The sequence below is a fragment of the Rhagoletis zephyria genome, unplaced genomic scaffold (genome assembly GCF_001687245.7).
Source record: "Rhagoletis zephyria isolate East Lansing unplaced genomic scaffold, Rhagoletis_zephyria_1.1 Rzeph_scaffold_01319, whole genome shotgun sequence".
NCBI classification, from domain to species: domain Eukaryota; kingdom Metazoa; phylum Arthropoda; class Insecta; order Diptera; family Tephritidae; genus Rhagoletis; species Rhagoletis zephyria.
Window position 1 is genome coordinate 16,068 of NW_016158403.1, and position 4,733 is coordinate 20,800.

Consider the following 4,733-nt stretch of genomic DNA (forward strand, 5'->3'; position numbering starts at 1 on the left):
ATAACGGTAATTTAGAGAAATACAAAATCTTCGATAAATCAGTAAATATTGAAAGCTAATTTATTCAAAATTGATGCTTGCAACAATTCTTTACCAAGAAATGCATTTATGGTAAAATTTTGGAAAATGGGCGTGGCACCGGCCACTTATGATCACATATATGTATATCGGTAAACGTTCTACCAATTTGTACCAAACTCGGTATTTTTATTGTGCTTGCGGCTTTTCATATAACGGTACATTTAAATGCTTGAAACTGCAATATTTCGATTTAAGGACGCTAATTTACTCAAAATTGATACACCCCGGCTTACCACCTAGCGGTAGCTTTCGGAAAGGTGAAAAAACATATATTTAATACTTGCGCCGGGTATTTAATGTTCAGCTCCACCCGAACTTAGACTTTCTTACTTGTTCACTATGTTTTCGATTTTTCATGTATCTGCTATTGTACCATATACATACGTGGTTCATGTTACAGACATAAACTCTCATATATCATGAAACGCTGAACCGAATTCGGGCACACTTCACATAACCCATCTGCATGATAGTCCGAATATACCGTTTAAATTTGGTAGAATTCGTGCACTTATTTTTTTATTTAAGATGGGATGTACCCCCTTTTCCAATACCGCACATTTTTCCCTATGAGTATTTAATTATTTCATATGTCTCTATACCAATTTCCAGTAATCTACCACAAATATTTCAAGAGATATACCAGATGAAAATTTTTGTTAGTATGGGTGGTGCCACGCCCCCTTTTCCGAATTCGGGGAAACTTAACACAAACCATCTGCATAATAGCCCGACCATGTCGTATAAATTTGGTTGAAATCTTGCATTTATTTTGTATATATAAGATGGGAGGTGCCACGCCCTCTTTTCCAATACCGCCCAGTTTTCTCCATGAGTATGGAATTATTTGATATACCTCTATAGCAATCTCCAGAACTCTACCACAAATATTTCAAGAGATATACAACATACAAATTTTAGTTAGTATGGGAGGTGCCACATCCCCTTTTACGAATTCGGGCAAGCTTCATATAAACCATCTGTATGATAGTCTGAATACGCCGTATAAATTTGACTGAATTCGGTGAAGCCGTTCTCAAGTTATAAGCTCACACCAAAAACGTGTACTTATTTTTATACATAAGACACATATGCCACGCCCCCTTTTCCAAATTTGGGCAAACTCCACATAAAATATCTGCATGATGGCCTGAATATGCTATATAAATTCGGTGAAGCCGTTCTCAAGTTATAAGCTAACTCACTAAATTTTATGTATAAAATAGAGGCGCCACACCCCCTTTTCCGAATTCAAGCAAACTTCACATAAACCATCTGCATGATAGCCCGAATATGTCGCATATATTTGGTTGAATTCGGTGAAGCCGTTCTCAAGTTATATGGTCACACCAAAAACGTTCACTTATTTTTATATTTTAGTTAGTATGGGTGGTGCCACGCCCCTTTTCCGAATTCGGACAAACTTGGCATAAACCATCTGCCTGATAAATCGAATATGCCACATAAGTTTGGTTGAATTCGGTGAAGCCGTTTTCAAGTTATGAGGTCACACCAAAAACGTGCAGTTATTTTTATATATAAGATTAAACATTACGACGGTATAATTTTAAATCCCTAATTTACTGGTATTCACTATGCAAATCAAATTCAAAAAGTTCTACTGTTAATAGCTAATTTAGATTTAGGAAAACCTTGGCCATCTTATATATAGAAATGTTGAGCCCGTTTCTTTAGATGAAGTCTCTACGATGAGCAGAACCCCTAGATATAACGATTTGAAGAAATACATGATTATTCAGAATCACGAAAAAATGCAAACTTTGACAGATCATATCTCCGAAGAAAAAAAGAAAAAAAAATTCTCGAACACGTGATATTATTTCATGTATAGAACCCACAAACAAATTTTAAGCGAATCGGAGATATGGCATAAGTTTATTTACGAAATCCGTCCAACTTAAAAAAGAATAGCTCATATACTCTATCTCATAAGCAGAAAAATGGCAATTTCCATAAAATCCGTTCCCTGGTAATAGGTTTTTAAAAATTAAATTAAATAAAAAATTATATTCAACAATTTTTATTGAGCCCGAGGCCGTTTTTAATGAAAAACTTATTGTGGAAAAGCAACAATAACTTGAAAAAATGGAAGAAGAGATAGCTATTTCGGAAATCACCACATTTCCTCATCAGACTTCTTTCAGTAGGATTCGAACCGACGATCCCACTGACTCAGCCAGTTGCCTACGCACTGTGCTAAGTTAGCCTTGTAAATTATCGCTTTTTCCCCACTTTTTGTCCTTTGCTAAGCCTACACAATCAAGCGCAGCTTTCCACTACGATTTACACTTGATCATGTGGTTGTTGGTTTTGTTGGTTTTTGTAAATAATTCTATTTTTAGAATGTTTAACTTTTAGGTGTGCTCGTCCTTAAGTTATTTGTTTTTGTTAGTTTATGGCCTTATAACAATTATATTCAACAATTTTTATTGAGCTCGAGGCCGTTTTTAATGAAAAACTTATTGTGGAAAAGCAACAATAATTTGAAAAAATAAAATAACAAAAACAAATAACTTAAGGACGAGCACACCTAAAAGTTAAACATTCTAAAAATAGAATTATTAACAAAAACCAACAACCACATGATCAAGTGTAAATCGTAGCGAAATAGCTGCGCTTGATTGTGTTGGCTTAGCAAATGAAAAAAAGTGGGGAAAAAGCAACGATAATTTACAAGGCTAACTTAGCACAGTGCGTAGCCAACTGGCTGAGTCAGTGGGATCGTCGGTTCGAATCCTACTGAAAGAAGTCTGATGAGGAAATGTGGTGATTTCCGAAAAATGTTCGCGCTTTGGCGAATAAATAAAATAATTTATTTTACGTATTTCCGCTGAAACAAAAGATAGTTTAAGGTTTTTAATTCCTTTAATTATATGAGACGAAAAATTTTTACAAAATGAGTTTTTATATAAATGAGAGAGCGGTTTGAGGTCCGTCTTCGGGAAGGTGTAGCGAACCACGCCTCACCTAAACTCACCACACCTCAATTTGGAAACTGTTTCGGGATTTGAGAGATTCTTCAGACTAAGTCAGAATTTTCAACACTATTTCGGGGTTTTCAGGACTATTTCGGGATTTTCGAAGCTATTTCGTAGTTCTTAAGGGATTCCCGGAAACTTTGTCTGAGATTTTCGGGGTTCTCCGAATTAATACCGGGATGGAACTAATACCGTGATTTTCGAGACGACTTTCAAAATAGCTAGAGATTTTTGAGACTAGTTTCGGGATTTTTGGGACTTTCGGGAATCGCGGAGTTAGTAGCGGAGTTTTCGCGAGTTTTTCGGGATTTTTGGGACTCCTGGACTATTTTTGGATATTAGGATTAATTTCAAGTTTTTAGGACTTTCGGGATTCTCGGAACTAATATCAGGATTTTCGGGGCTTTTGGGACTTTCGGGAGTATTTTGCGATTCTCGGGAGTAATTTCGAAAATTTCGGGACTTATATCGGACTTTTGGGTATATATCCACGTTTTCAGGACTGATTTCGGATTTATGGGGTTTTCGGGATTCTCGGGAATAATTTTGGGACTGTTGGGATCTTCGGGGCTATTTAGGGATTTTTGGAACTAATTTCGGATTTTTAGGACTCGGGACTATTTCGGGATTATCGGGAGTAATTTAGGCATCCCGAGAATCCCGAAATACTTGCGAAAATCCCGCTATTAGCTCCGCGAATCCAGAAAGTCCCATAAATCCCGAAACTAGACCCAAATATCCCTAAATAGTTTGAAAGTCGTCTCGAAAATCCCCGTATTAGCTCCGAGAATCACGAAAATCTCAAACAAAGTTTCCGAGAATCCCTAAAGAATTGCGAAATAGCTTCGAAAATCCCGAAATAGTCCCGAAAACCCCGAAACAGTCTTGAAAATCCTGATTTATTCTGAAGAATCTCTCAGATTCCGAAACAGTTTCGTAATTGAGGTGTGGTGAGTTTAGGTGAGATGGGGTGAGAACGGGTGTGATGAGTTCAACTGTGATGAGTTAAGATTTGGTGGATTTTGGTGTAGCAGTAGGAGGTGTGGTGAGTTTGTATGTGGAANGGATTTTTGTGTAGCAGTAGGAGGTGTGGTGAGTTTGTATGTGGAATTCTCTAAATTTCTCCTAAATTATACAGTATTTAGTTGTAAAGTATTTAGCTATCGACTAAATACCCTGGTACTTCAGTGAAAGTATTTTGCATCCCCGGGGTACCTTAGTACTTTGGACTAGAGTATTCAGTGCCTGCTAAATTCTTTCGTTTTTTGTACTTTGGCATCTAGAAGCTCCTAAATACTCAAGTTTTTCTTACTTTAATATCTTCTTTTTCTTCTTTTTTGGCGCTGTAACCGCCTAAGCGATTTTGGCCGAGTTCAGCAAAGCGCGCCAGTCATTTCTCCTCTGTGCCAACTGACGCCAATTGGAAACGCCAAGTGAAGCCAAGTCCTTCTCCACCTGATCTTTCCATCGCAGTGGGGGCCTCCCTCTTCCTCTGCTACCACCAGTGGGTTCCGAGTTGAATACTTTCAGAGCTGGAGCGTCGGTGTCCATTCGAACGACATGACCAAGCCAGCGGAGCCGCTGTATTTTAATTCGCTGCACTATGTCCATATCGTTGTAAAGCTCATACAGCTCATCGTTCCATCGTCTGCG